Below are 25,973 nucleotides of genomic sequence, written 5' to 3' on the forward strand. Positions count from 1 at the left end.
ATAGCCAAAACACAGCAGCACAGTGCATGCATGCAGCACATACCAGAGACACTGCCCGAATTACCATGACCTCTTCTTCATAAAGCAATTACTTTCAGGAGGAGACATAAATGGATTTCCTAACACGAAGAAAAAGAGAAATACACAAAATGCCAAGAGAGAGGGATTCATCACATTTATCCCAAATGAAAGAACAAGATAAGACCATGGCCAGAGATCTAAGTGAAATGATGTAAGTAACATGCCTGATGTATAATTTAAAGCAAAAGTCATAAGGATACTCACTGGGCTTGAGAAAAGAATAGACGACATCAGTGAGTCCCTTACCATAGAGATAAAATAGTAAAAAAAATAATCAGAGATGAAGAATACAATAAACAAGATTGGAAATAGGCTTGATACAACGAACAATAGGCTGGAAGAAGCAGAAGAATGAATTAGTGACTTAGAAGACAAAATATAATGGAAAATAATGAAGCTGAACAAAAGACAGAAGAATTATGTAACATGAAAATAGACTTAGGGAACTCAGTGGCTCAATCAAATGTAATAACATAGGAGTTCCAGAGAAAAAGAGAGAAAAGGGGGCAAAAATTTATTTCAAGAAATAATAGCAGAAAACTTCCCTAATATGGGATGGAAACAGACATCCAGATCCAGGAGGCACAGAGAACTCCCATCAAAATCAACAGTGTTGATTAAATACTGTGCTATAGGGGAGGAGCCAACATGGTGGAAGAGTATGGAAGTTTTTTGTGTGTCTCTTGTCCATGAAATATAGCCAGACCAACACTAAACAATCCTACACACCTAGAAAACTGATTGGAGGATTAACACAACAATCTGCACAACCTGAACCACAGAATTCAGCAGGTACGTGGCACAGAGAGCTGAACTTGGGGAGTGAGAAGATGAAAAAGGTAGGGAACGCCTTTTGCAGATGGGAAGAGGATGGAGACTGGGCATGGGGGGGAGGGGGGGAATACAGGAAAAGCACCCATCCCCAAAAGCAGCTGGAGAGAAAGTGGAAAATTGGAAACAGCTGCAGGGACTAAACTAAAAAGGGAGAAAGGAGAAAGGAGAAAGGAGAAAGGAGAAAGGAGAGGGTTTAAATTCCATTAAGACTGGAAACAAGGGGAGTGCAAAGGCTGCAATTCCACAGCTCGAAACCTGGCTGTGCTCTGGTGGGAAGGGTGAATCCCCAGGAACAGAGTGGGGTCTGGGAGGTTCTTGGGCCACAAAGGGAAAAGCGGTTCCACTGCTGGAAAGACATTTGGTAGAGACTGTTGAAGGCACCTGGTCCCAGCAGACTCCCAGAAAATGGCCACATTTGCTGGTGCTGGAACAAGGTCATTAAGGGTAAAGCCTGGTGCCAGATGTGTGTTGTGATTTTTCCATAATCCCTGAAATGCTGCTGCTACACTGTCTCGTGAACTTTTGGGGGGCAAGCTGGCACCTGGATGCAGTCTCAGGGCACCAGCAGCAAGGTCCAGTGGGCTTTCCTGGGTGCAGCTGACATTCTGCCTTTGCTCATTCAGCCATTGCTCAGTGAGACACTCCTGCAGAGAGGAGAATGGGTCAAAGCTGCAGTCCTTCGGAAATAAGGGGCTGGGAAAAATAGCCGCATCTGAAACAAAACTCGGGAGAGAGGTACTGCCTGGGGTCTGGTCACGTACAGTGAAAAAGTGGGGAGTAGACAAAAGGTGAAGACAGAAGATTGGTGTGCAATTGCTGATCAGGGAGAACAGAGTTCCGATACTAGAGACTGGGCAGCTGGGTGACGCCATTTTCACTTCTCCCGTGCAAGCGCATATGCCTACAAGCCCCACAACAATTCACTCCAGTAGGCTAGCACTGCCATCTAGTGGAGAACATAGCCTATACACTAAACCCCACACAACTGGGGCAACCTCTCTCTTCAAGAACACAAGTCTCAGCGCCTACTTAGTTTATGGACTATAAAGCGCTTCATAGTCTGACTTCTAGAGGAAAACGAAGTAATTTCATTCCTATTTCAATCTGTTAGCAGGTCCATCTATTCAATTTTCTTTTTTTCACTTCTTTTCTTTTTCTTAAATACAGAAAGAGAAAAAAATTCATTTTTGTTTTCAGTTTTTATTAAAAATATTTTTCTTAAATTTTTTTATTTTATTTTTTAATGTTGTGTCAATTTTTTCAAATTCTATTTTACTTCCATCATTTTACTTTAGTCCACTTCAGGGTATTCACCTTTTCAAATTTGCAAACAATTTCCTTTTTTCTTTCCTTTTCTTTTTTTCTCTTTCTTGTTTGTTTCCTTTTTCTTGAATGCAGAAAGAGAAAAAAAATATTTTTACTTTCAATTTCTATTAAAAATATATTCATTTAATATTTTACTATAGTTTTGCTTTTATGTAATTTTTTTCGAGTTCTATTTTAATTACATTATTTTCTTTTAGTCTACTACAGTGTATTCACTTTTTCAAATTTTCAAATGATTTCCTTTTTTTTCTTTTTATATATTTTCTCTTTTGCTTTCTTTTCTTTTCTCTTGAATACAGAAAAAGAAATAATTCATATTTATTTTGAATTTTTATTAAAAATATTTTTCTTTAATTTTTTCTACTATAATCTTTACTTTTGTGTATATTTTTTCAAATTCTATTTTAGTCCCATCATCTCATTTTAGTCTACTTCAGTGTATTCATTTTTTCAAATTCTCAAATGATTTCTTTTTTTTTCTTCCCCCCTTTTCTTCTCTAATCTGTCAAACCACTTTCATCACCCAGACCAAAAAACACCTAGAATCTAGCATCATCTATTCAATTTGTGTGTGTGTGTGTTTAATTTTTATTTTTAATATTTTTTCAATTTTAATTTTCTTTTTAATTTCAATTTTTCTACCCCATTAATTCCTTTTCTCCCTTCAAAATGACAAAACGAAGGAGTTCAACCCAAAAGAAAGAGCATGAAGAAATGACAGCTAGGGACTTAACCAACACAGATACAAGCAAGATGTCTGAACCAGAATTTAGAATCACGATGAATCTAGCTGGAGTCGAAAATGCATTAGAATCCCTTTCTGCAGAGATAAAAGAAGTAAAATATACCCAGAATGAAATTAAAAATGGTCTAACTGAGCTGCAATCACGGACGGATGCAGTGGCAGCAAGGATGTGTGAGGCAGAACAGAGAATCAGCGATGTAGAGGACAAACTTTTAGAGAATAATGAAGCAGAAAAAAAAAGAGCGGAGATTAAGGCAAAAGAGCATGATTTAAGAATTAGAGACATCAGTGACTCATTAAAAAGGAACAACATCAGAATTATAGGGGTCCCAGAGAAGTAAGAGAGAAATAGGGCTAGAAAGGTTGTGTGAGCAAATCATAGCAGAAAACTTTCCTAGCCTGGGGAAAGACACAGACAAAAAAATTCAGGGAGCCCAGAGGACCCTCATTAGATTCAACAAGAACCAACCATGTACAAGGCATATCAGAGTCAAATTCAGAAAATAAGCAAGGAGAGAATCATGAAAGCAGCAAGGGAAAAAAAAAAAGTCCCTAACCTACAAGGGAAAACAGATCAGGTTTGTAGCAGACCTATCCATAGAAATATGGCAAGCCATAAAGGAGTGGCAGGACACATTCAGTGTGGTGAATCAGAAAAATATGCAGCCAAGAAATCTTTACCCAGCAAGGCTGTCATTCAAAATAAGAATAGAGATATAAAACCTTTCCCAGACAAGCAAAACGTCAAGGAGTTTGTGACCACTAAACCAGCCTTGCAAGAAATTTTAAGGGAAACTTTCTAAAGGGAGAAAAGAAAAAAAATATAAATCTAAATAAATAAATAAATAAATACCAAAAGCTACAAAAGATTAGAAAGGACCAAAGTACACCACCAGAAACTCCAGCTCTACAAGCATTATAATGGCAATAAATTCATATCTTTCAGTACTCTAAATGTCAATGGACTCAATGCTCCAATCAAAAGACATAGTGTAACAGAATGGATAAGAAATCTAGATCCATCTATATGCTGTTTACAAGAGGCCCACTTTAGACCTAACGACATGCTCAGATTGAAAAAAAGGGGATGGAGAACCATCTATCATGCTAATGGTCAACAAAAGAAAGCCAGAGTAGCCATACTTATATCAGACAATCTAGACTTTAAAATAAAGACTATATTAAGTGATTCAGAAGGGCATTATATCATAATCAAGGGGTTTATTCACCAAGAAGACCTAACAATTGTAAACATTTATGTGCCAAATGTGGAACCACCCATATATATAAATCAATTAATCACAAACATAAAGAAACTCATCGATAGTAATACCATAATAGTAGGAGACTTCAATACCCCACTCACAGCAGTGAACAGATCATCTAATCAATAAATCAACATGGAAACAATGGCTTTAAATGACACACTGGACCATATGGACTTAACAGATATATTCAGAGCATTTCATCCTAAAGCAGTAGCATATACATTCTTCTCCAGCGCACATGGAACATTCTCCAGAATAGAACATATACTGGGACAAAAATCAGCCTTCAGCAAGTACAAAAAGATCAAGATCATACTGTACATATTTTCAGACCACAACACTGTGAAACTCAAAATCAACTACAAGAAAAGAAATTGGAAAAGTAACAAATACTTGGAGACTGAAGAACATCCTACTAAAGAATGAATGGGCTAACCAAGCAGTTAAAAAGGAAATTAAAAAGTATATGGAAGTCAATGAAAATGATAACACCACAACCCAAATCCTCTAAGACACAGCAAAGGTGGTCATAAGAGGAAAGTGTATAGCAATCCAGATCTTCCTAAGGAAGGAAGAAAGATCTCAGGTACACAATGTAACCTTATACCTTAAGGAGCTGGAAAAAGAACAGCAAATAAAACCCTGAACCAGAAGACAGGAAATAATAAAGATTAGAGAAGAAATTAATGCTATCGAAACAAAAAAAAAAAAGTAGAACAGATCAATGAAACCAGAAGCTGGTTCTTTGCAAGAATTAACAAAATTGATAAACCACTAGCCAGTTTGATCAGAAAGAAAAAGGAAAGGACCCAAATAAATAAAATCAAGAATGAAAGAGGAGAGGTCACAACCAACACAGCAGAAATAAAAACAATAATAAGGGAATATTATGAGCAATTATATGCCAAGAAACTGGGAAATCTGGAAGAAAGGGACAAATTCCTAGAAACATATACACTATCAAAACTGAAACAGGAAGAAATAGAAAATTTGAACACACCCATAACCAGTAAGGAAATCGAATTAGTTATAAAAAAAAAAACTGCATAAAAACAAGAGTCCAGGGCCAGATGACTTTCCAGGGAATTCTACCAAACATTTAAGGAAGAGATAACACCTGTTCTCTTGAAACTGTTCCAAAAAATAGAAATGGAAGAAAAACTTCCATACTCTTTCTATTATGCCAGCATTAACTTGATTTCAAAACCAGAGACCCCACTAAAAAGGGGAACTATAGACCAATTTTCCTGATTAACATGGATGCAAAAATCCTCAACAAGATATTAGCCAACCAGATCCAAGAATATATTAAAAAAAAATATTCATCACAACCTAGTGGGATTTATACCTGGGATGCAGGGCTGGTTTGATATCCACAAAACAATTAACGTGATTCATCACATCAATAAAAGAAAGGACAAGAACCGTATGATCCTCTCAATAGGTGCAGAGAAAGCATTTGACAAAATACAGCAACCTTTCTGGATAAAAACCCTCAAGAAAGTAGGGATAGAAGGAGCATACCTCGAGATCATAAAAGCCATATAAGAATGACCCAACGCTAATATCATCCTCAATGGGGAAAAGTTGAGAGCTTTCCCCGAAGTCAGGAACAAAACAGGGATGTCCACTCTCACCACTGTTATTCAGCATAGTATTAGAAGTCTTAGCCTCTGCAATCAGACAACACAAATAAATAAAAGGCATCCACATCGAACAGGAGGAGGTCAAACTTTCATGCAGATGGCATGATACTCTATATGGAAAACCCAAAAGATTCCACCAAAAAACTGCTAGAATTGATTCATGAATTCAGCAAAGTGGCAGGATATGAAATCAATGCACAGAAATCGGTTGCATTCCTATACACCAACAATGAAGCGACAGAAAGAGAAATCAAGGAAACAATCCCAATTACAGTTGCACCAAAAACCATAAAATACCTAGGAATAAATCTAACCAAAGAAATAAAAAATCTATACACTGAAAACTATAGAAAGCTTATGAAAGAGAGTGAAGAAGACACAAAAAAAATGGAAAAAGTTTCCATGCTCCTGGATAGGAAGAACAAATATTGTTAAAATTTCGATAATACCCAAAGCAGTCTACATATTCAATGCAACCCTTATCAAAGTAACACAAACATTCTTCACGGAGCTAGAACAAATAATCCTAAAATTTGTATGGAACCAGAAAAGACCCCAAATAGCCAAAGCAATCTTGAAAAAGAAAACCAAAGCAGGAGGCATCACAATCCCAGACTTCAGGCCATACTACAAAGCTGTAATCATCAAGACAGTATGGTACCAGCACAAGAACAGACACTCAGATCAATGGAACAGAATAGAGAACCCAGAAATGGACCCACAAACGTATGGCCAACTAATCTTTGACAAAGCAGGAAAGGATATCCAATGGAATGAAGACAGTCTCTTCAGCAAGTGGTGCTGGGAAAACTGGACAGAGACATGCAGAAAAATGAACCTGGATCACTTTCTTACACCATACACAAAAATAAACTCAAAATGGATGAAAGGCCTCAATGCAAGACAGTAAGCCATCAAAATCCTGGAGGAGCAAGCAGGCAAAAACCTCTTTGATCTTGGCCACAGCAGCTTCTTATTCAACATGTCTCAGAAGGCAAGGGAAACAAAAGCAAAAATGAACTACTGGGACTTAATCAAAATAAAAAGCTTCTGCACAGTGAAGGAAACAATCAGCAAAACTAAAAGGCAACTGACAGAATGGGAGAAGATATTTTCAAATGACATATCAGATAAAGGGTTAGTATCCAAAATCTATAAAGAACTTCTAAAACTCAACACCCAAAACACAAATAATCCAGTGAAGAAATGGGCAAAAGACATGAATAGACACTTCTCCAAAGAACACATCCAGATGGCCAACCGACACATGAAAAAATGCTCCACGTCACTCATCATCAGGGAAATACAAATCGAAACCACCATGAGATACCACCTGACACCTGACAGAATGGCTAACGTTAACAACTCAGGCAACAACACATGTTGGCGAGGATGCAGAGAAAGAGGGTCTCTTTTCCATTGTTGGTGGCAATGCAAGCTGGTGCAGCCATTCTGGAAAACAGTATGGAGGTTCCTCAAAAAACTAAAAATATAACTACCCTACGACCCTGCAAATGCACTACCAGGCATTTATCCAAGGCATACAGGTATGCTGTTTCGAAGGGGCACTTGCACCCCCATGTTTATAGCAGCACTATCAACAATAGACAAAGTAAGGAATGAGACCAAATGTCCATCAATGGATTAATGTATAAAGAAGATGTGGTATATATATACAATGGAGTATTCCTTGGCACTCAAAAAGAATGAAATCTTGCCATTTGCAAGTATGTGGATGGAACTGGGGGATATTATGCTAAGTGAAATTAGTCAAAGAAAGACAAAAATCATATGACTTCACTCATATGAGGACTTTAAGAGACAAAACATATGAACATAAGGGAAGGGAAACAAAAATAATATAAAAGCAGGGATGGGACAAAACAGAAGAGACTCATAAATATGGAGAACAAACTGAGGGTTATGGGAGGGGCTGTGGGAGGGAGGATGTGCTAAATGGGTAAGGGGCACTAAGGAATCTACTCCTGAAATCATTGTTGCACTATATGCTGACTAATTTGGATATAAATTTGAAAAAATAAAAAAAATCAAATCAAATAAAAAATACATACATACATACATACATACATACTGTGCTATAAAATAAGAAAAGGCACACACTCCTTGTTTACTTCTTTACGTAGATCATATGATCAAAGTCTTGTTCACTTTCTCATTAAATAAAGATGATAAATATGTTAAGATACTTCCAGAACATCACTTATTAACTTTCTATGGTAACATTTAATTTGAATTACAGAAGCAGGACAGGAGATATGTAATTTTTCTTCTAAGAAATTCAAATCTCTTTTCATTACAAATAAGAAACATTGTGAAATATCATATAAAACTTATATTCTTTAGAATGATATAGAAATATATTTTTTAAGTTTATTTTTTAGAGAGAAACAGAACGTGAGTGTGGAAGAGGCAGAAAGAGAGGGAGACACAGAATCTGAAGTAGGCTCCAGTCTCTGAGCTGTCAGCCCTGAGCCCAACACAGTGCTCAAACCCATGAACCGTGAGGTTATGACCTGAGATAATGTCAGACACTCAACCAACTGAGTCATCCAGGCACTCCTAAAAATACATTTATTAATAATATAAGAGGTAATCATTGAAGGTTTTCCACAGAGTACAACGTATGTTAAAAAAACTTTGCATTTTGCATAATTTCCCTGGGCAATGGTCATAATATTTCATTCATTTATTTATTAAGTAATTATTAAATTCTTATTATTCCACTAACAATTCTAAGAACTACAGGTCATTTGCTTATTAAGATCCAGCCCTTCTAACTAAAAGCCAATCTAGTCACAGACTCAAAGAACAATTCATTTTAATATCATGCTCTTATTACTGAATGGAGACAATTATATATGTGACAGGATTATTCATTCAACTTTTTTTTTTTTGATATTATGTCTATTATAAAAAACTCCAAAGAACTAGAAATGTTTTGTCATCTGTAGGAAGAAGAAAAGAGAGACTATCCAAATGTGACTGAGTTGTTTTGTTTTGCTTTTGCCTTATTGAAGTAGGTTGAGAATAGAAAGCAGGAGCAACAAACACAGAATCTTGGAAAAAAATGTTTTATAGATAAAGAGATTGGAAAAAGCTTGTTGTAGAGGTTAGTCTTAAAGATTCTTTTGTATTTTTTTTGATAATGGAGGAAACTTTAAGATATTTCAGAACTATGGGAAAATAAATTGTGTTTTCTTCAGAAGTGAAATGTGAGACAATTAATAAAGCAAAGAAGTAAGAAGAGGTGATAACTGGAGCCTCAGAAAGGACTTCTTAAATAAGGATAGAAATACTTATTCTTGTGATAGAGGACGGATACAGACAAAGCTGCAGTTGGAGGGGATTATTTTTAAGAGATAAAACATTCACTGCTAATGATCCATTTATCCCCACATTTTAAAATCTAAGAGAAAGGGGGAATGCAGGGAAGAAAGCAGGGAACACTGAAGGTGACTGTTCCTGAGGGCATCTGTTTACCAAGAAAAATGTGTACTATGTTAATGGTAAGATAGAAGTGGGGGGGGGGGGGGTAGTGTGTCCAAGGCAGGAGTAAAAAAGTCTTCCAATGGTATGTTGGCTTAATACTAAAGGATTATACTTTCAGGATAAAGTGAACCTAAAATCTCACTCACTATAAAGAAATTTCGGGTACTAACAATAACTGAACTTCTCTCAAGAAATCTCTAAGACTGTACAGCTTGCAGAAGAGAACACTCCCAGAGGACCCTGGGTGGCTCAATCAGTTGAGTGTCTGATTCTTGATTTCAGCTTAGGTCATGATCCTAGAGTTACAGAATTAAGCCCCACTTCAGGCTGTGTTTGGCATGAAGCTTGCTTGGGATTCTCTCTCTCTCCCTCTGCCCTTCTACCCATTCATTCTCACTCTCTCTCTAAAATAAATAAAAATAAGAATACATTGTAAATAAAGAACAGAAAGACTCCTAGATGAAAAGTCTCAAATGCAGTAAGGATTACAGAGAAAGGAACTGTAAATATGTGAGTAAATCTAAACATGAATTGGCTGTATCAATAAAAATAAAAACTTGTGAGATTAATGAATAAGACAGAAGTAAATGACAAAAATAAAAGAAAGTTGGAAAGAGATTAAGAAACTTAAAGTCTTGTAAGATTATTACTCTCTAGAGGATTGTGAAAATATTAAAATTAAATTTTAATGAATAGAGGTTTGAGTTTTTCTGGTGATCTATATAGAAAACAGAATCAACCATAGACACTAATTTTTAAAAAGTGGTGTAATTAAAAGAAGTTAATTCCAAAAGAAAATATTAAAGAAGAGGAAATATGATAAAAGAAAGCACAAAATGATTAATTAAACCTACTATATCAGTATTAGCAAAAAATGTGAACAGAACCAATTCTCTAGTGAAAGGAAAAACATTATTGGCCAGAATTTTTTAAAGACTCCGTCTTCTGTTTTATCTAAAACATAAGGGAACACTAAAGTTTAAAGAAAAAGGATTATAAGGGAAATAATAGCACTAAAATAATAATTAAAAAGCTGGTGTAGTTTTATGAATAGCAGACAAAATGGACTATAAACAAAACAAAAAGCAGTATTTATAAAAATGGCATGGGGAACTTTTTAAAGATAAAATTTAATGTGCCTCAAAACATATAAACAATAATTGACATACGTATAAGGTAAAATAGACAAAGCAATCAAATTGGAAGATTTTAACATATTTTCATCAGTAGTTTTGAGAACAAACAAACATTAATAAAATAAATTTGAAGAATGTTAACAAACATTGCCTAAAAGGCATTATAGAACAGAATTCTTTATCTAATAACTGTAGAATAAACATTCATTTCAAATATATGCTGTACTACTTAAAAATCTGACCATTTCCTAGACCATAAATCAACTTTCAACAAATTTCAAATTGAAATAAATGGAATATATTCTATATTATAGGTTCACAATTTAGTTAAGATAAAAATTAATTAGGGAAACCATAAAGCTTTCTATAATATTGGATATTAAGAAATATAGTTTTTTTAATTCACTGATCCAAGAAAACATTAAAATGACAAAATTTTGAACTGAACAATCAATAAAATGCATATCTGAAGTGCTGCGGGATTGCAGACAAACTGTAGTTTAATGGAAAATTACAGTCTTGGTGATACATATATTAAAAAGAAATACAGGACAGTTAAAGAAATATATATATTTCAAGAAGTTAAAATAATAACAGAAAGAAGAACAAAACAAATTTAATGAAAGTAAAAGAAAGGAAAGATCAAAATTAAGGACAAATCAATAAACTAGAAATCAATGAATTAGGACAGGCACAATTAATAGGTAAATCAACAAAGTGAAAAGTTGTTGTTGTTTTTTTTATGCTAATAAAATTAAGGGGTGCCTGGGTGGCTCAGTTGGTTAAACATCTGCTTTGGCTCAGGTCATGATCTCACCATTGGTGGGTTCAAAGCCTGCATAGGGCTTTGTGACGACAACTCAGAGCCTGGAGCCTGCTTCAGATTCTGTGTCTTCCCCTCTCTCTGTTCCTCCCCTGCTTGCACTCTGTGCCTCTCTCTCTCAAAAATAAAGTTTAAATTTTTTTAAGAAAAGTCTCATTACTGTTAAGTTATTGACTTCTCCAAAAGTGAATTATAGATTCAAGTAAATTAAATTGGAATTTTTAGTAGTTTTTGCTTAATTTTCCTTTTAATTTTTAATGGAATTTTATAAATTTATTACAAAATTTTTATAAACGTGCAAAGGACATAGCATAATTAAGACATTCTTGGAGGAGAAAACATTGGAAAACTGCCTTTTCACATATATAATCTTACTGTGTATATAGCCAGATAGAAAGTATAAATTTGTTTCAGGGAAAAATAAAATAAAAAGAATAATGACTTTATGCATAACATTTAGATATTTATCTTCAATTACAGACTGGCATGTTGATTTTTTTCCCCAATACTTCTACTTGGAAGCTCAGTGAACATCTCAAATTCAATACATTCAGAATTGGACTTCCAATCATCCCCCTGGCCAAACCAAACCAGGCTTACTCTTAAATTATTTTCTTTCATACAATGTAACAATCTATTTGTATATTCTGTTGTCTCTACTTTTAATAAATACAGTATTTGACCTTATTTTTCTACCTTTATTGGAACCATCTGGTCCAAACTATAATAGTATCTGACAGGTATTAGTACAATATCCTCCTAATTGATCTCCCTGCTTTGCTTCTTCCCTGCCCCCTCTTTTGCCACTTATCCTAACCACAGTCTATTCTCAAATTAACAGCCAGAAGGATCCTGTGAAATGTAAATCTGGTTACTCAAAAACATGCATTGGTTTTCCAAAGAAGTTACAATGGCCTAGAACCCCACATCATCTGCCCTTTAACTACATAAACTCAGTCCCCTCTAACTCACTTTAATACAATTACATTGGCCTGCTCACTTTTTCTGTGATCTGTAAGGCATGAATTTGCCTCCTAGTTTTTACACTGGTCAATTACTCTTTACCTGGATAACCACACTGATAACTTTTAATTCTTCAAATCTTTAATGTTACCTTTTCAATGTGCTTGCTCTGACCATTCCAATTTATATTTAAATCGGGCCCTCTTCCACTCCAAGACTTCTCTTTCTTTTTTTGCTTAGAACTTATCAGCTTATTACATTTAAACAATTTATTTATTTACTATGTCCATTGTTTATTATCTGATTTTTCCCTACAAAATTATAAAATCAATGTAAAAATCTTATTCTGTATTGTTTATTGTTGAATAACATGTGCCTAGAACTGTCCCTAGAACATTGAACAGTCTACCAATTTTGAAGACAGAGTTCCAAAGACAGATAATGCTACATATAATATGGAATCAAAATTGTACCATGGTAGGAAAAATTGACAGTTTAAAAAAACAATTTGAGGAGACCTGGCAAGATGACTGTGTAGGAGGACGCTGGGCTCACCTCATCATGCAGATCGCTTATTACACCCACATCCACCTAAATAACCCAGAAAACTGCGAGAAGACTAGCAGAATGGACTCTCCAGAGACAAGCATAGATAAGAGGACCATGGAAGAGGGTAGGAAGGGCGGAGAGGTGGTGTGTGCTACACTGACTGGCAGGAGGGAGACTAGGCAGTGGAGGGGCAGCCCGCCCGGAAAGGCAGAGCCCCAAAGCCTGGCTTGCAAAAGCAGAGGGGCCAGACTCCATGAGTTCTGACAGCCAGCGGGACATAACATCTGGAATGTTAAAAGTCAACATCTCTGCTCTCAGAGAGCTGGGAAGATGAGAGGATGCCAGGAGGGAGTGTTGTTAAGCCCCAGAAGACAGAGCTCAGTTTGGCAGGGGAACAAAGATGTTGGCAAGTGCCATTTCATTCTCACATCCCCCAGCTGAAATTCCAAAGGGAACAAGTTCCTGTCACTGAACTTGCTTGAACCACACAAACACCCAATGCTGTGCTTCTGTGGATCCATCTCTCCAATTGGGCCTGCCTCCCTCCTGGTGCTGCAGGGCCCCTCCCTCAGGGGACTACTGATGGCCAAGAGAGCTAAGTCTGCCCTTCCCACCCTTGTGCACCTTGTAGACCCACCCCAGCTAATACACCCTTGGCCAGATCCCATCGAAGCAGCACCACAAACCAGGCAGTGTGCAAATTGCCCAGACAGGGGCCACAACACTCCACAGTGAGTCCTGCCCCTGGGAGAGGGGAAGATAAAGTACACACAATTCTGAGTATGGCCCCAGCAGTGGGCCAGGGGGGAGACATCAGGTATGACTGCGGCCTGCCCACCAACACAAGATACTCCAGACAGCACAGAGGATGTGTCCTGCAGTTTGGAGCTACCACAGGGACTACCCAAAATGACAAAATGGAAGAATTCTCCTCAAAAGAAACTCCAGGGGGGCTCCTGGGTGGCTCAGTCGGTTAAGCGTCCGACTTCAGCTCAGGTCACGATCTCGCAGTCCGTGAGTTTGAGCCCCGCATTGGGCTCTGTGCTGACAGCTCAGAGCCTGGAGTCTGCTTCCGATTCTGTGTCTCCCTCTCTCTCTGCCCCTCCCCCGTTCATGCTCTGTCTCTCTCTGTCTCAAAAATAAATTAAAAAATGTTTAAAAAAAAATTAAAAAAAAAAAAAAAGAAACTCCAGGAAGTAGTGACAGCTAACGAATTGATCACAAATGGCTTAAACACTATAATGGAACAAGAATTTAGAATAATAGTCATAAAATTAATCACTTGGCTTGAAAAAAGCATAGAGGACAGCAGAGAATCTATTGCTACAGAGATCAAGGGAGTAAGAAATAGTCATGAGGAGCTAAAAATGCTATAAATGAGGTGCAAAATAAAATGGAGGTGGCCATAGCATGGAATGAAGAGGCAGAGGAGAGAATAGGTGAATTAGAAGATAAAATTATGGAAAAAGAGGAAGCTGAGAAAAAGATAAAAAAATTCAGGAGTATGAGGGGAGAATTAGATAACTAAGTGATGCAATCATGTGGAACAATATCCATATAATAGGAATTCCAGAAGAGGAAGAGAGAGAGAAAGGGGCTGAAGGTGTACTTGTACAAATCATAGCTGAGAACTTCCCTGATCTGGGGAAGGAAAAAGGCATTGAAATCCAAGAGGCACAGAGAAGCCCTTTGAGACATAACTTGAATCAATCTTCTGCACAACATATCATAGTGAAACTGGCAAAATACAAGGATAAAGAGAAAATTCTGAAAGCAGCTAGGGATAAACAGGCTCTAACATACAAAGGTAGACACATAAGAATAGTAGCAGACCTATCTATTGAAACTTGGCAGGCCAGAAAGGAATGGCAGGAAATCTTCAAAGTAATGAACAGAAAAAATATGCAGCAGAGAATCCTTTATCCAGCAAGCCTGTCATTCAGAATAGGAGAGATAAAGGTTTTCCCAAACAAACAAAAACTGAAGGAATTCATCACCACTAAGCCAGCCCTACAAGAGATCCTAAGGGGCATTCTGTGAGTGAAATGATGCAAGGACCACAAAGTACCAGAGACATCATTACAAGCATGAAACCTACAGACATCACAATGACTCTAAACCCATATCTTTCAATAATAATACTGAATGTAAATGGACTAAATGCTCCAACAAAAAGACATAGGGTATCAGAATGGGTAAAAAAAAACAAGACCCATCTATTTTCTGTCTACAAGAGACTCATTTTAGACCTGAGGACACCTTCAGAGTGAAAGTGAGGGGATGGAGAACTATTTATCACGCTACTGGAAGTCAAAAGAAAGCTGGAGTAGCCATACTTATATCAGACAAACTAGATTTTAAATTAAAGGCGGTAACAAGAGATGAAGAAGGACATTATATGATAATTACAGGGTTTATCCATCAGGAAGAGCTAACAATTATAAATGTCTATGTGTCGAATACGGGAGGCCCCAAATATATAAAACAATTAATCACAAACATAAGCAACCTTATTGATAAGAATGTGGTAATTGCAGGGGACTTCAATACCCCACTTACAACAATGGATACATCATCTGAACACAGGATCAATAAAGAAACAAGGGCCCTGAATGATACATTGGATCAGATGGACTTGACAGATATATTTAGAACTCTGCATCCCACAGCAACAGAATATACTTTCTTCTCAAGTGCACATGGAACATTCTCCAAGGTAAATCACATACTGGGTCACAAAACAGCCCCTCATAAGTATACAAGAATTGAGATCATACCATGCACACTTTCAGAGCACAATGCTATGAAACTTGAAATCAACCACAGGAAAAAGTCTGGAAAACCTCCAAAGCATGGAGGTTAAAGAACACCCTACTAAAGAATGAATGGGTCAACCAGGCAATTAGAGAAGAAATTAAAACATATATGGAAACAAATGAAAATGAAAATGCAACAAAGCAAAAGCTTTGGGATGCTGTGAAGGCAGTCCTCAGAAGAAAATGCATTGCAATCCAGGCCTATCTCAAGAAACAAGAAAAGTTCCAAATACAAAATGTAACAGCACACCTATGGGAACTAGAAGCAGAACAGCAAAAACACCCCAAATCCAGCAGAAGAAGAGAAATAATAAAGATCAGAACAGAAGTAAACAATATAGAATCCAAAAACAAAACAAAACAAAACAAAACAGTAGAACAGTTCAATGAAACCAAGAATTGTTTTTTTGAAAAAATAAACAAAGTTGATAAACCTCTAGTCAGGTTTCTCAAAAAGAAAAGGGAGATGACGCAAACAGATAAAATCATGAATGAAAATGGAATCATTACAATCAATCCCTCAGAAATACAAATAATTATTAGGGAATGCTGTGCAAAATTGTATGCCAACAAACTGGACAACCTGAAAGAAATGGACAAATTTTAAACACCCACACACTACCAAAACTCAAATGAAAAGAAATAGGAAATTTGAACTCACCCATAACTAGTGAAGAAATCAAAACAGGTATCAAAAATACCCCAACAAATAAGTCCTGGACCAGATGGCTTCCCTGGGGAATTCTACCAGACATTTAAAGCAGAGTTAATACCTATCCTTCTGAAGCTGTTCCATAAAATAGAAATGGAAGAAAAACTTCTAGACTCATTCTCTGAAGCTAGCATTACTTTGATTCCCAAACCAGACAGAGACCTAGCAAAAAAAGAGAACTAAAGGCCAATATCCCTGATGAGTATGGATGCAAAAATTCTCAACAAGATACTAGCAAATAGAATCCAAGAGCATGTAAAAAGAATTATTCACCATGATCAAGTGGGATTCATTCCTGTGGGGCAGGGTTGGTTCAACATTCACAAAAATCAATCAATGTGATACAACACATTAATAAAAGAAAAGATAAGAACCATAGGATCCTGTCAATCAATGCAGAAAACAGTATTTGACAAAATACAGCAGGCTTTCTTAATAAAGACCCTCGAGAAAGTCGGGATAAGAAGGAACATATTTAACATCATAAAAGCCATTTATGAAAAGCCCACAGCTAATATCATCCACAATGCAGAAAAACTGAGACTTGAAATCAGGAACAAAACAGGGATGTCCTCTCTAACCATTGTTTAAAATAGTGTTGGAAGTCCTAGAATCAGCAATCAGACAACAAAATGAAATAAAAGGCATCAAAAATGGCAAAGATGAAGTCAAGCTTTCACTTTTTGCAGACGACATGATACTCTACATGGAAACCCCGACAGACTCCACCAAAAGTCTCCCAGAACTGATACATGAATTCAGCAAAGTCGCAGGATACAAAATCAATGTGCAGAAATCAGTTGCATTTTTATGCACCAATAATGAAGCAGCAGAAAGACAAATAAAGAAACTGATCCCATTCAAAATTGCACCAAGAACCATAAAATACCTAGGAATAAACCTAACCAAAGTTGTAAAAGATATGTATGCTGAGAACTATAGAAAGCTTATGAAGGAAATTGAAGAAGATATAAAGAATTGGAAAAACATTCCGTGCTCATGGTTTGGAAGAATAAATATTGTTAAAATGTCAATACTACCCAAAGCTATCTACACATTCAATGCAATCCAAATCAAATTTGCGCCAGCATTCTTCATAAATCCAGAATAAACAAACCTAAAATTAGTATGGAACCACAGAAGACCCCGAAGAGCCAAAGTAATTTTGAAGAAGAAGACCAAAGCAGGAGGCATCACAATCCCAGTCTTTAGCCTCTACTACAAAGCTGCAATCATCAAGACAGCATGGTAATGGCACAAAAACAGACACATAGATAAATGGAATAGAATAGAGACTCCAGAATTGGACCCACAAATGTATGGCCAACTCATCTTTGACAAAGCAGGAAAGAGTATCCAATGGAAAAAAAGACAGTCTCTTCAACAAATAGTGCTGGGAGAACTGGACATCAACATGCAGAAGAATAAAACTAGACCACTTTCTTATACCATTCACAAAAATAAACTCAAAATGGATGAAGGACCTCAATGTGAGACAGGAAACCATCAAAACCCTAGAGGAGAAAGCAGGAAAAAATCTCTATGACCTCAGGCACAGCAATTTCTTACTTGACACATCTCCAAAGGCAAGGGAATTAAAAGCAAAAATGAACCATTGGGGCCTCATGAAGATAAAAAGCTTCTGCACTGCAAAGGAAACAATCAACATACTAAAAGACAATGGGAATGGGAAACAGAATGGGAAAACATATTTGCAAGTGATATATTTGATAAAAGGCTAGTATCCAGAATCTATAAAGAACTCACCAAACTCTACACTGGAAAAACAAATAATCCAAGTGAAGAAATGGGCAGAAAACATGAGTAGACACTTCTCTAAAGAAGACATCCAGATGTCCAACAGGCACATGAAAACATGCTCAACGTCACTCCTCATCAGGGAAATACAAATCAAAACCACACTCAGATACCACCTCACACCAGTCAGAGTAGCCAAAATGAACAAATCAAGAGACTATAGATGCTGGAGAGGATGTGGAGAAATGGGAACCCTCTTGCACTGTTGGTGGGAATGCAAATTGGTGCAGTCACCCTGGAAAACAGTGTGGCGATTCCTCAAAAAATTAAAAATGATCTACCCTATGACCCAGCAATAACACTGCTAGGAATTTACCCAAGGGATACAGAAGTGCTGATGCATAGGGGCACTTGTACCCCAATGTTTATAGCAGCCCTTTCAATAATAGCCAAACTACAGAAAGAGCCTAAATATCCATCAACTGATGAATGGATAAAGAAATTGTGGTTTATATACACAATGGAATACTACTTGGCAGTGGAAAGAAAGAAATATGGCCTTTTGTAGCAATGTGGATGGAACTGGAGAGTGTTATGCTAAGTGAAATAAGTCAGGCAAAGAAAGACAGATAGCATGTTTTCAATCATATGTGGATTCTGAGAAACTTAACAGAAGACCATGGGGGAGGGGAAAGTGAAGAAAAGTTACAGAGAGGGAGGGAGTCAAACCATAAGAGACTCTTAAATACTGAGAACAAACTGAGGGTTGATGGGTGTTGGAGAGAGGGGAAAGTGGGTTATGAGCACTGAGGAGGGCACTTGTTGGGATAAGCACTGGGTGTTGTATGGAAACCAATTTGACAATAAATTATATTAAAAATAATAAATCATTAAGTAAATTACTTCTATAAGAAATAAAATGCTTAGTTTTCTTTTACTTTTGTCATATGGTTTTTTACTTATTGTTTTTTCTAAGCTTGTTCTATTAAAATATCATATCATGTTACTTCTTTTTTCTCGTATTATCTTAAGGTGCTCTTTGTTTCAACTAATTACTTGTTTTGACATTTCATGTCCTTTCTTATTCTCACATTTTCTGAGAGTCTTCTTATGGCATCCCATTTGGTAACCATTATTTTTTTTTAACGCTTTTTTTATTTATTTTTGAGAGAAAGAGAGAGAGTGTAAGTGGAGGAGGGGCAATGAAAGAGCGACAGAGGATTTGAAGTGAGCTTTGTGCTGACAGCAGAGAGCCTGATGTAGGGCTCGAACTCACTTTCTGTGAGATCATGACCTGAGCTGAAGTTGGACGCTTAACTGACAGCCACACATGTGGTAGCCATTATTTTGATTTGTAAACTTGTCTATACACACAATTTTCCATTTCCAAATGATTAAATGAGCAAGTAGCTCAGTTGTAGACTTGTCTTTTAGAATATATTGATAAAGATACAGAGGAGGACAGATAATAGATTAAAACCTCTTTAATATACTACTATCTGGGAAAGGACTAGCATTTGTGGGAACTGACTTTGACACATGAAATTAGATTTTGGAGGTCATGAATATACGATTCCTAACATGGTTACATAGTTGCTTAACAGTGAAACATTTTATTTTAGAACACCTGTTATTTTTCAGTGAACTTCCTTTTAGGTTTCTATTGCATTTTTCAGACCAACCCTAGGTGGTGGCTACAATACGTTAAAGCATCTTTATTTGGTAGATAAAAATACTGAATATAAACATTTAACACCTCTTCTATGGGCACCTGGTATATTGCCTTATATGTAGTAAATATTCACCACATCCTGTAAGGGATTATTCATTTATCGGCAAACATTTATTTAGCTTTTATTGTCATACTAGTGTTAAGAATACAATGAATGATACAAAAAAACAATAAAAAATGTCACTCTCAAAGTTATCACATTCTATTTGGAAATTGATGATAACACCATAATAATGCATTTCAAACTCTTACTGATTATAATTGTGGTAGAATAAAGTGTCTGTTTAGGGAAAAAGTACAGATTTTGTTGTTAGATTAAAAGTGACAGGAAAACCAAAGTTGTAAGCTAATAAAATGGTGGTTAAAAGTATTTTATGTGCTCTGAATGGCTTTCATAGACCTATAAAATTGATCTATGAACAAATTCTGAAACAACTTGTTCTGAAAACCTGAAATGCTTGTTAGAATGAATTATTCTTCTTCTTTTGAATGGAAGATCAAACCCTAAACAAAAGAATGTTACTATGCTTCCATGCTGTGTTGTCTCTGGTCTTGGAACACCCACTGTTATATAAAATGCCTCATCATCACAAAAAGATTAATATAATTAATGTATCACCGAAATGTAGCCTGGGGTTTCCAGAGTACTTATATCCATTTGTGATTCTTCTCATAATTGCTGCAGTAGTGAATTTTTACATGAGAAACAGAGTCCAGCATGAGTACCAGAACCTCAATGAAGGAGGTGAAGAGAGTCTGGGTATTTTAGTCACCAATCTCATTCCTAGCCACAACTCCCTACACAACTTCTGCCAAGGCCTCAAATATTTCTTATCCTCAACCTCTTGGTTCACCTAATACAGAGACATTGCTCACCATCAAAAGTCATAATGAAAAGTTGAGAAGGAATGAAGGAACATTACCCACATGAATAAAAAGAGCTACATGAAGAAAAAATAAAAAATCCTAATTTTTACCATGTCCCATGTAGCTTCATTTTATTGGGGAGGCTCATTTTCTCTTTTACATCTTCTCCAAATATTATCAGGTTTTTCATTGGCCCCACATGGCCTAGTTTTTTTTTTTTTTATTTGACTGAATATCTTACAAAATGACTTTTAATGACAACTTTTGTCACCTCTTTGAGAATATCAAGAGTTAGCTCTACTCTTGATACAATATAATGTTACAATAATTTTATTGCCTATTAAGGTGATTGAATCTAATTTCAAAAGAAGTATCATTTACTTTTTAAAGAACAGGGCTAATATTTGGGAGAGTTCAATTCCCTTCTGTGGAAAACTGTTCAAAATCCAAATTCACATCTCACTTCTACTAGAGTCAGAATGTCTACTCCATAAAAAGCCAGACTCTAAAGAATTCAAGTGAAAGTGGGCTTAGTACCAGGAAAAATGTCACAAATATGCCAGTGAAGCCACTGTTAGCATGATCCATATGAGTCATTAAGCTAAGTAATAATCATAGAACTTAATCTATTCTAGTCTATTCTACTAATAGAATATTTTATTTTCAGTGCACTTTTATACACATTTCCAATTTGTTTTCACATTTATTGTTCAAGGAATGTAGAACAGGTATAGGGATATTAAACTGGCAGACAGGTGAAACTGAGGCAATTGCATAAAATCTGATGTCCAGCTAATAGCAGGACCAGGACTATTTTCCTTTCAGGCAATATATGTTTTTGTTTGGTTGTTTGTTTTTTGGGTTTTTCTCTACTTAGACCAGTTGGAGCCAGGAGGCTGACATCTTATACCAAACTGCTATTTCTTTTGGTAACTATACAAAGTGGTGTTGACTTTTCATTCCAAAATCTTTAATACACATTTCTACAATTTTCTACTTCAAATAATATAATTACCAGCAAATAACAAAATACATTTTAAAATCCAGATACATATACTGATTTTTTATATTTAATAAACTTGTCAATTATACAATTAATGCATTAGTAAGAAGACTTGCCATGTCTGAATTCCTGAAGTCATATGATATACTTCTTTTTTCTTTTATTTACATTTATTTTATGCAGAATTTACTCCTAGGCCATAAGTTTTTGCTTCTTTGGTTTCTTCTGGATGTTTTTTTCTTCTCGTTTAGGAACACTCTGCTTTTTTTCAGTAAGGATCATCTTGATGTGGCAGGGAGAGCTCATATATGGGTTAATCCAGCTATGTGCCCCTGTAAGTTCTATGCCATACCTTGGAGGCTTTGTTCATCTGGATGTGCTCAATGACCAGAGAATCTACATCTAAACTTTTAAGTTCAGCATTACTCTCTGCACTTTTAAGGATGTCTGCACTTTTAAGGATGTGCATTAAAAATTCAGTACTCTTTTTGGGTCACTGCCCTGTGTCCAGCCTCTGTGTTTGATTTGGCACACCTACCAATTCCACAGTTGTAGCAATGGAACGGGCACACATTGCTTCTGCAAAGTGACATCTTTTAGACACTTGGTGACTTTACTGATATGAACACCCTTGATGGCCTGGGCAGTTTCACATGTGTTCTTAAAGTGGACATGAGGATCATCTCAGGCTGCTTACAGGAAGAGTGAAGTCATATAATATACTTAGACATTACACTGACCCTGGACTTTTAGAATGTATGAATGATCTATAAATTTAATTTTGAAAGAACTCAAAACAGGAAAATATTTTTCTTGTAAAAATATTTTCCCACTATTAAGATACATAAAGTAACTTTTTTATCTTTAAGGTTGGTATTTGACTTCAAATTCTTAATTTTTATTGTGATGAATGAATAGATAACATTTCATTTCCAATTCCATAGGAAACATAGAAATTGCACATCATCATTGGTTGATTGAGGCTGATTTAAGGTCATAAAATATATATCAAAATGATGAAATTTCCTTAACTATAGAGAATAAACTGATGGTTATCAGAGGTGAGGTGGGAGGAGGATGGGTTAAATAGGTGATGAGGATTAAAGAGTTCACTTTTGTGATAAGCACAGGTGATGTATATTGGAAGTGTTAAATTACTATATTGTACACCTGAAACTAACACAACACTGTATGTTAACTAACTGGATTTAAAATAAACACTTTTTTAAAAGCCATTACTGGGGCGCCTGGGTGGCTCAGTCGGTTAAGCGTCTGACTTCAGCTCAGGTCATGACCTCACAGACCGTGAGTTCGAGCCCCGCGTCGGCTCTGGGCTGATGGCTCAGAGTCTGGAGACTGTTTCCGATTCTGTGTCTCCCTCTCTGTCTGCCCCATCCCCGTTCATGCTCTGTCTCTCTCTGTCTCAAAAATAAAAACGTAAAAAAAAAAATAAATAAAAGCCATTACTTTGAAAGCTAATATCTAGCCTCTCCCTTCTCTCTCTCACTGTCAATCTCTAAAACCCTCCCAAGCACCTAATTTTCTTTAAAATAGAAAAAGAGTGGTATTATTAAAGGACTTTTCTAAAAATATAATTCCACACTTCTATTCTCTTAGGCTGAGTTCTGACTCTCCAGAGCAGAAAAAAAACATTCCCTTCTTATTCTTTATGCCTCAGCAAAACTCCATTTTTTGGCTTGCTGGTTCTGATGTACACAAACACATCAGCTCTGGTGGTCTAGCACTATTGCTTGAAATAGAAATTCTTATGGAATATGTTTTTATACCTCCTTTACCCTACTGTTTACCATGTCTTGCCAAAGAACTACTCAAAGAGAGGTGTGTGTGTGTGTGTGTGTGTGTGTGTGTGTGTGTGTGAGTGTGTGTGTGTTTTCTCTAACCTTAATGCCATTGGTGAAAAGAAAAAGATTTGTAACATATCAGCATTGCTGTTATCCAAATAGTTGCTATAAAAGAGAAAGACAATGCTTAGAATCAACAGAAAATTTCCTCTCCTATCCAGATGTCATCACTACAAGTGGCTTCTTTACTGCTGAGTACCTGTTGCAGCCACACCTATTAATAGTTATCATACTTTCCAGGACAAAGATGGAAAATTATTTATTACTGGGATTTTTGAGAAGTCAGCCACTAAATAATAGAATTAATGGGCCAGTCCAAACAAATCACTTTTAATTTTAATATTTATTGCTCTCAACTTATATGCTTCTGAACTATAGTTGGCCCCTGCCTCCAAATGACAGCTTAGACAGAACTTCGATAAGCCACAACATCCACCTTTCTTTCATGTTGTCACTGCTTGAGTCATACGTACTTAACATTGGTGTTTTTATTGTTGTTTTTGTTGTTAAAAATCAACATTTCCTGCCTTCTTTGCTTCTTGTCTATCCAGTTCCATATTAGGGCTTTCAGGGATTAGAAATTTATGTGATACAGGGTAGAGCGAATCTCTGTATTCCATTTATCTTCACTATTACCCTAGTGTGACAGCTTCATTGGTTAACTTAAGTGTGGTTTGCTTTGATATGTAAACTTAATAATTTTATGTGTACATGCTGTTTGAGATGTATTGAAATGTTTTCATGTGAAAAGATGTAATTTCATACTAAAGATGCTCTCCAGGGAAAATAGGAAAGGTACTATCACCATTTTAAAGACAAGAATATTAAGACTTAGGGAATCAAGATATGGTTCTTGAATTTTAGACTTCAGACTTTAAATCCAGCTATTTTTCTACACAATCACATGATTTCACTAAATATTTGTGTAACACTGAGAAATCTATTGTTTGTTTGATTTGTTATTTCCCAAAAGCAAGGATGATAGGAAGAAGGCAAGCCATAGGATAAGACACAAGAAATTGAGGCATTTACACTCTTAAGTCTTTTCATTGCTATTAGGGAAATATTAAAATAGCAAAAAAAATCTATATTCAGGGAGAGAGAAGAATATAATAAAATGTTACATCACTACATTTTGTTCCACAGTGGGTCAAGGGAGAATGCAACTAATATTTGTTAAGTCTGTACTGCCAAGATAGTAATTTCATTTATTTATTAGTATAAATTTGTGAGTAGATTGTTAGCCCCATTTTTAATAGAAGTATGTGCTAATGCTCTTTGAAGTTATTTAGCATGCCTAAGATTATTACATAAATAGTAACTGTGAGAGCTTGGGTTTTAACCAAACTCTTTTTACTCCAAAGTCAATAGATGAGAGAAATCAAGTTGTAAAAAACAGATCATAGGAGAGCAAATGAAAAAGCAGAGGAGTCTAGAGTTGCAAGACAAAAAAATATGGATGGGAGAAAGATTTGTCACCTGCTTAAGGCCAACAAAAGTCTCCAGTGCTGTCCATGTCTCCCTCCTTGGGTGAGATACCTCTCACTGCCATAAGCATGCCCTTGGCACATAATGATGAAAGGAAGAAAACTGGGACCAATAAAAGATTTCTTTTGACATTTCTATCCTTTGAGTATATATATATATATATATATATATATATATATATATATATATGTATATTCTCTATGGTTAGGGGATATCTTAAAATACCTTAAACTTTTCCCAATATTTGACCATGAAAGAAACAATTTAACCATTCTTTTGGTTATCTGATTATTTCTTTATTACTGTTCTTGTTTAATTTTTGCCATATTTGGGAAAAAAAGTAAAAATTAAAATATTTATTAGGATAGGGATGCTTTGAAAGCAATAATATTTTTAGAAGAATCTGAAGCATCCAAATGAAGTTAGCAAAAAAAGGAAGGTCTTTTGATAACACGAATTAAAAATTGAGAAACAATTAATGGATATTCCACCTATGTTGGTAGAAAGACTACCTAGAAAATGTGGGTGACTGTGGCATCTCTGATTTCCTTGAAATCAATGAAGTATCTCGCTAAGCTATCTAATGGAAACAAGAAAAATCTCTCAATTCTACTAAAATTCTTCTTCTTCCTTTTTTTTTTTTGTTTTAGGAATGTTGTTGTAGCAACTTTAGAGACTGAAATATTTTCCAACAATTCTTTCTGTGAAATTCCAATAGCTTTTCATTAAATTATGAGCTCTATACCCACCCAGAAATAATAATAAAAAGGAATCAAAAGTTCATATTACTAAAAGAAAAATAAATGGAATCTCCAGCCAATATATGTCTCCATGGAAAATATTTATCTGAAGTA

This window comes from Panthera onca, chromosome B4 (assembly GCF_046562875.1).
Source record: "Panthera onca isolate mPanOnc1 chromosome B4, mPanOnc1 haplotype 2, whole genome shotgun sequence".
In the NCBI taxonomy this organism is placed as follows: Eukaryota; Metazoa; Chordata; class Mammalia; order Carnivora; family Felidae; genus Panthera; species Panthera onca.